Source organism: Gastrolobium bilobum, unplaced genomic scaffold (assembly GCF_033153095.1).
Source record: "Gastrolobium bilobum isolate Gb01-03AN ecotype WA unplaced genomic scaffold, APGP_CSIRO_Gbil_v1 utg7917, whole genome shotgun sequence".
In the NCBI taxonomy this organism is placed as follows: Eukaryota; Viridiplantae; Streptophyta; class Magnoliopsida; order Fabales; family Fabaceae; genus Gastrolobium; species Gastrolobium bilobum.
In genome coordinates, this window is record NW_026898898.1 from 156,405 (window position 1) to 164,787 (window position 8,383).

Genomic DNA, 8,383 nt, shown 5'->3' on the forward strand with positions numbered 1-8,383 from the left:
CAGTTAAGAGAGTTGATGTTTGATCGGCCAATAATTATTGGGCTGGATTGCACAGGATTGAGGTAAATCATGTTGATGAAGAGAATGATGTCGACATGATAGTTGCCGAGATGTCTGGGCTATTAGGAATGGAATGAGGGAGCCCAAAACTCTTTGCAAAGGATTGTTTATCAATGGGCCAAGCGATAAACCACAAAGTGGACCGACATCACATCTCAACCCAAAACCTTAAGACTGTAGGTTTACGGTTCTTTTGCACTTATATGGTCATCACTTGGTCTATGTCTAGCCTATGTGGAACTTCACCACTACTCACTCACACTTGATTATTTTCAACATGGGCTTGTGTGGTGGTGTTAATTTGGGCAATTTGAGGAGATGAGATGTATTTGTAAGACACTCCGACACTCAAGTTAGTTCGGTATTTAAGTACTTCAAGTATTCAATAATAGATTATCCTACCTAAGCTGAATGCATCTGTATTTATAGTGAATATGGATGCCTTGCTTATGCCGATGACGGTTTTCATTCCTATTGATGAAGAGTGGCCGGTGGCCTTTCACAAATTGTGTTGAGGCAAGCTGGTGTTGTCTTTCATTAGTTTTATGTGGTGGTCAAGTGGCTCTGAAGAGCTGATCTCATCAAGTCCCATTTGCCTGTGCAGCTTTGCTAATGGATGTCAGCTGAGAACGTAAGATGTCTGCGGCCTTTACGCGGGATGTGCGCATATTCTTCATCATTAAGCGATGGCTCTTGGGTCTTTTCGGCTCCTAGGTTGGGCCTTCATCTCTCAGGGTATAGATCAATGTTGATATATAAGCAAGTAAAGCTCAAGTATTTTGACAAAAAAAGAAGAAGATAAAGCCCAAGTGTAACAGTATATATATGTATAGAAATGACCGTGAAAGTTTTGATCCGTTAGCAGCCAAATGGTTTGAAATCCTTGGGTAACGAAATTTTCATAACCAAGACTATAGTCCTACCCGAATAATGTATTTTCCTTTGACCAATATATAGTTTAATTAAGTAGTTTCTCGGATACTATCAAATTTGAAATGTTGTCGATAGATATCTTGACTTGGTACTAATAATTTAATAACAAATGGACTATCTTTATCACCTCACTGTTACTTTCAATTTTTGACCAAAAATTTATGAAAAGTTTAATAGTTCACAAAGTAAAGTATCCCAAAAATAAAAATAAAAAATTGACAAACTTAACTAACAGGAGACAATTTGTGTGGGTGTAAATAGAGCAAGTAACTTATTACGAAATATACAGTAGACTCGAGCTTATTTTCAAGATACTTGTTTAGAAACCGGATCATGGATCTATTTTTGCAAGGTTTAATCTACAAGTTTAATGGACAGCCTATATCATATTATTTATATTAATTAAAATAAAGAAAAATAATTATTTAAATAATTTAATTAATAAATAATACTATTTTTTTAATTCTTATAAGTATTAAAAATATAACCGGCTTAAATAAGTTAATAGGCATAGGATAAATTAATCTTTCAAAATTTGGTGCGGGCCTTTAATTTAGCCTACATCAAATTATACAAGTTAGGCATGCTCAAAATAATTTAGATAAATATTTTAAATTTGTATTTAAACCAAAATGTGTAAGCTGGCCGAGCTATAATTACACACACCACGCCTCATCCACAAGGAAGAATATTCATTTCCTCAAGTTTAAGATTCCATCAATATACGTCAAAACCACACTCTTATTGGGTCATGAGACAAGCCGTATATTGGGTCATGCATGAGCCATGCCATATTGGGTTAATTAATTAACCATCGATCTTTGTTGACTTCCTCTTCCTCTTAGCAAATCCCTTGAAATAATACAACATGCAATGCCTAATGATAACACAAATCCTCACTAGAAGAAGGATATTGCCTTCACTTACTCCAAGTTCTTCAAATCATCGAAATGGAAATGGAAATGGAGACACTATTGCCTAAGCCACCCTACAGCGGAAGGAGAAGGCAGCGCTACCACCTTATCGGCGGTGGCAGCACAGCCACCGGTGGAAAGAAGATGAGGATCAAGCGGCTGATCAGAAGAAGCCCACGTATGTATGGGAGGATCAGATTCAAAGCACTTCGGTGGCTGAGAAGGGTGGTTCGGTCCCCATTGAAGCTGTTGGCAAAGCTTGGGAATGCTGGAAATGTAAAGCCATGAACACGAACAATATTGCATCTTCGATGGGAAATTAACGGGCTCCAAATGGTAGCCAAGTGTGTAAGGGATATTCGAGTCATGCATTTGAGGTCAGGCTCATATATAAGATTTCCAAGGCCTCGGTAGCTTCTGATCATGAACTATATACCATATATAGTTCTCTTATTTCTTACTCACATGTGCCTCATAATTAACAATCTCATCCCCACTTCCTCTTGAAACTCTTTATTTTCATGTTGCTTGTTCATCATGTTCTAAGAGTGAACATAACCTTATTGATAAATTTTAATTATGTGCTTTAGAAACGTTGTCAAATTTAAAAAATGTATCGTAAAATTGGTTCCTTGGTTAGTAGGTTTTTCGGTAGTGTGCTAGAATTATTGAGTTTGAGATTCCATGGTGTAGTCTACCTTAAAAGGAGCCTTTTATTGTTAGCCTTTGCTTAATCAAGCATTAAACATGTATTATTTGGCTTGTTGAAATCCGATGCTTTAATGTTAAGCAAAAATATTTTTGATTTTTTTTTTTCGTCACATTCATATAAAAATAAATGAGTTTTATTGTGAAGAGAGAAGAAAAGAAATATATTTGAACCCTACGTGATTTTTTTTTAATTGAGTTAAATCCACAATAATTAGATTTCCATATAATGTAATTGATTTAAATTTTGAATAAAGAATTAAACTAAGGAAAAAATGACGAGTAAATATGTACATTAAAACAATTAAGGTACACTTCATGGTCCCCACAAATTTATCGCTTTCATAACTTTACTCATATTGAAATAAATATTTATATATATAGGGGTGTTCATTAATCGATCCAAACCGATTCAAACCGCAGTGACCGAACCAAAAAATCGATAACCGAATAAACCGAAAACCGATTAAAAACCGCAAATTTTAATTGGATTGGATCAGTTTTTGGATGGGTTGATGGAAATCGATCCAATCCAAACAGATCCAATATATTAATTCCTCTCTACCTACTTGGGTCTTTCCCTAATCATAGCCTAAAAATTTCTAAACCCAAGAAAAAATCTAGTTACATCTCATCAACAAAATTTTTATCTTTGTAGAGGTTCATATCTCATTGCTAAAAAAAAACTATATTATAGTTTACTAATGCTTTTGTATTTCAAAAAAAATAAATTTACAAAGCCAATATATACAAAAGATGTTATTTGCACAATAATCATGAAATAAATTTTAAGATTTTCAAAAAACCGAAAATCAATCCAATCCAAACCGAAAAAAATTGGATTGGATCGGATCGGATCGGATTTGAAAAAAAATCAAAACCGAATGGATGATTATATGATCAAACCGAAGGGATTGAATCGGATGATTTTTGCTTCAAAAACCGATCTAATCCAGACCGCGAACACCCCTATATATATAATGCATCACTTATACAATAGTGTATTGTACTTAATTTATGTCACGTTAAAATTTATTTTTTTATAAGAAGAATTCAAAAAGTTAAGATCAAACTCATAGGTATTTAACTATAGAGAAATTAATATAATGTGGATAATTAATATTTTGAAAAATTGAGGCCCATTTGGAAGAGATTTATAAAAAATGACTTTTCACTACAAGAAAACTGGTATTTGGAGGCGGTTTCACTTAAACCGCCTCCAATTTGTACACAGAGGCGGTATTTTCGACGGTTTAATTGATTCGAGGCGGTTTACGTGAAACTGCCTCCAAATGTGTACTAGAGACGGTTAAAACAACCGCCTCCATTTACCATTTAGAGGCGATTACATTAAAACAGTCTCTAATTACTACTTTTAGAGGCGGTTATACCATAACCACCTCCAAAAGTATATTAGACACGGTTAAAATAACTGACCCCATTGATCATTTAGAGGCAGTTGACATATAATCGTCTCTAAATGTAGCAAATCGCCTCTGAATGGAAATGAGAGAGTTATTTTAACCGCCTCTAATAGACATTTGGAGGCTATCTCATGTGAACCGCCTCAAAATATACATTAAAGGTGGTTAAAATAACCGCCTCCAAAGCATATTTAGAGGCGGTTCATGATCTATCAGACAGTGAGATTCAAAGAGGAAAATCTCTTTGTTCAGCCGTTGGATCGTCCTCAAATTTGGTTAATGTGTTCTTCTCTTGTAATACTTTAATCTGACCGTTCTGATTTTTAAGTTGAATTATCTGGTGTTATATATAAATTTTCAAAGATAACTGTTGCACATTGAAAAAAATCATCTCACTTTCACTTTGAAGTCCCACATTGGATGGCACTTGTTCCTCCTTCTCCATTCCCTTCTATATAACAACCCATACTAACACACATATATACAAAATTCAATAAGTTATTCATATTCAACTAATAAAATTATATTAACTTTTAAAAATAATTTTTTTAAAAAAAGTATATTAACTAATCACTATCGAAAATTATATTAAAAATAAAAAGTATATTAACTTTTAAAAATAACAATTTTAATATTAAAAATTTAAAATTTATATAATTTTAACTATTTGGATGCGGTTACACGTTATTTGGAGGCAGTTAATATAACCGCCTCAGATTTTCTTTTGGAGGCGGTTAAGATAATTGCCTCAGATTATCTTTTTGAGGCAGTTGTGGAGGCGGTTAAAATAACCACCTCCGAATATGTTTTGGAGGCGGTTAGAAAATAACCGCCTCAAATTGTCAAGTAGAGGCGGTTATCCAGCGATTTGTGAAAATTGTCATATTTTGCCTCGCGATGGTGGTAATCGAGGCGATTTATGAATCGCCGAACCAAGCATTTAGAGGCGGTTTGAACCGCCTCAAAATGCAAATATAACCGCTCTAAAAACCACTTTTCTTAGGGTGATTTATGCCTTGCATATTATAGAATGATTTTTTCAAAAGTTAAAGCTATTTTACAGTTGGATGTAGTACATGGAAAACACTTTTAACTAAATAGATTATTTGTATGTTAAAATTAAAAAGCATTATTCATGTATAAAATTACTAAAAATGACATGTGAAAACAAATCATGGAAGCAAACTTGGTTAAGGTAGAGGCGGTGGTTATAGCAACGACGGTGGGGCTTGTGGTGGTGGCAATGGCAACGACAACAGTGGTATAGATGATTGCGGGGTGGTAGCAACGACAATGTGATGGTGGTGATAGAGTGGTAGTGATAGTGGTACAAGTAGTGGCAACAATTATAATGTGGTTGTAGTGATGATGGGGTGTTCTGATATGGTGGTGGCAACGACAGTGTTAGAGGAGGTGAAGGTTGGGCTGGGGTTATGGTGGTGGCAGCAGCAGTGTTAGCGGCGTTGGTGGAGGGGACAGTGGCAATGGCAGCGGGGGATAAGAGATTGGTTGAGGTTGAGATAAATTTGGATTTTGAAAAAAAAATATTTGGCTTTTAAAATTTGGCTTTTTTTAAAAGTTAGAAATTTTAGCTTCAAAATAAAAAAATAGATTTTTGTCTTTTTTTGTGACTTCTCCTTTTTTTTAAGTAGTCATCCAAACACTAATTTATAATGGTAATGACTTTTTTTAAAAAAATCTCATCCAAACTGACGCTTAAACTATTATATACAAATGCTTATGATTAGGGATGACAATTTGCTACAAGTAGAAGCGTAAGCCCTCCCTAACGCTTGTGATTAGAGATGAAAATTTTGATTACAATACGTCAACGCAGCACTAAATTTTCATATTGGAGTTAGGGGTACACTACTAGAAAATGCTACAGTTGCGACGAGCTTTAACGACGACGTGCTTGCTGATGAAATTGATCAGAAAACCAAATTTTCATATTGTTGTTTGGGGTATATTTGTGTTTATATTTATCCACACTTAAGCTGCTTAAATTAAACAGTTTTATACTTATATATTTACTTATGTTGTGTTGTATCATGTTGTGCAAACCCTTGTAATCAATAGATTGTGTTAGAGGATTTAGACACGAAGAATTACTAGTGTCATGTTTGGGTTGCATCTACTTTTCTCCATGTCAAACAATAACATCGGACGAACCCGATATGCAAACATGAAGTGCCACCCTAACTTGTGACATGTCCTATGTTTAGAATAAAATGATTTCCCTCTATTTTAAATTTTTATTAAAAAAATAAAATAAAATTTATATCATCCTAATTTTCAGTGGATTTTTTCATTTTTTTTGACATAATTGGCTATAGTATGACAAACACGGATGACCAATCGAGAAAATAAAAAGTACATTTATTTTATATTTAATTTTCATTTTTTTAATTCTAAAGAATATTATTATTTTTTTATTTCATTAAATGTAGTCAATACTCTTTTTCAGTTTTAATTAATAAAAAATATACAAACGTAATTAAATATAGAGATTAAAAAAATAAGTTCGGGCTTATTTAAAGAGCCTCCTCTTAACAAGTTAGGGTAACCGATTTCAATAGTGATCCAATTTCATCAAATCATCAGCTGCGCAATTTCAATCCGACAATGGATTACAATAGAAATCCATTTTCATCCAATCAGTTGTACAATTTCAATCCCGATATGGATTTCAATAATAATCCATTTCCGTCAAATCAGATCTTCAATTTCAATCCCGCAATGGATTTCAATATTAATCCATTTTCGTCAAATCATATCTCCAATTTCAATCCCCCAATGGATTTCATTAATAATCCATTTTCGTCAAATCATATCTCCAATTTCAATCCCCCAATGGATTTCACTAATGATCCATTTTCGTCAAATCAGATCTCCAATTTCAATCCTGCAATAGATTTCACTAATGATCCATTTTCGTCAAATTATATCTCCAATTTCAATCTAGCAATGGATTTTAATAATAATCCATTTCCATCAAATCAGATCTCCAATTTCAATTCAGCAATGGATTTCAATAATAATCTAGTGTCAGGAAATCAGCTACCTAATTTCATGTCGATTCCCCCTTATCAGATGTCTTGGTATCATCCAGAAGATAGAGAGGTGAAGTGATTCCCCTTCAAAGTTTAATTATAAGTTTTAATCACTTACACTTGTTTTCTTGCAAAATAATTTATCATTTACAAATATTTTTTCATTATGTTTTTTTGTGATACGAATGAGGTCTAAATAGAGATATTATTTGTTGAATATCGATAAAGAGATTTCTTTGGATTTTGAAGTTGTTCCTAGATACTCTCACTTTATTTTCATATATAACAAAATATTTATGATGCCTACTTTATTGTTAATTGATTCGTTATGATTTAACAAGTCAGCGATTCGTATCTTATGAATCTAAGATGGCTTTGAATCATATGAAACATTTATGAATCAGTGTAATTCCTTGTCACTTATGCATGCACCTTATTTTGCAATATTATTGTCTTGTTTTTATCTTCTAAAATATAGGCTTCATGTGATCACATTAACTGATTAAGTTATGATTATATCTTACAATTTTGTTTTTGCGAGATTTATAGTGAAGTTGTTTTGTCAATTACTAATATCAAATTTAAAATTGTTATATTGAGTGTATACATTAGTTATATGTTATATTTCTAGTTATTTTTTATTGTGTCTATAAATCTTACAAATTCTGTTATATATGATTCAAAAATTAGCTTAACAATTCAATATTTGAATTGCAATTTGACAACAAGAAATAATTCAAAATTAGTAATATATTCATATCATATTTATATCTATGGATGAATCATAAGTATTTTTACATATACACAAAAAAATTAAATGCTAACGAGAAATATATTGTGTCGTATGAAAATTTTGATATTTGGTTAAGATAAAGAACTAGTGCAAAAGAAATTTCAAGAGAAGGGCGAAGGTGAGAAAAATATTAAATGAATTTAATAAACTATAAATAGAAATAAATTCAATGAGAAAAGGCATGCAAACCATGTTGTGTAAGGAGCCCAACTCCTAGAGTCTGGCTAGCAAAAGTGTCAAACAATAAGCGAGGGGGGAAAATGGAGATGAAGCAGTCTAGAAAACACACAAAAATTTAACCTGAATTTTTTTTTTTAATGTAAAGAGTAAAAATAATATAACTTTGTAACATCCCGAGCGCGGACGAGGGCGGGGAGTGATCGCCGGTGCGAAAAGGCACAGATATGGAGCGGCTCTTGACAAGCTTCCAGCGGGGGGTTACATGAATGAATCGAATCGATACTCGAAAGAGAGAGATTCCAAAAACTGTGCAGGCAT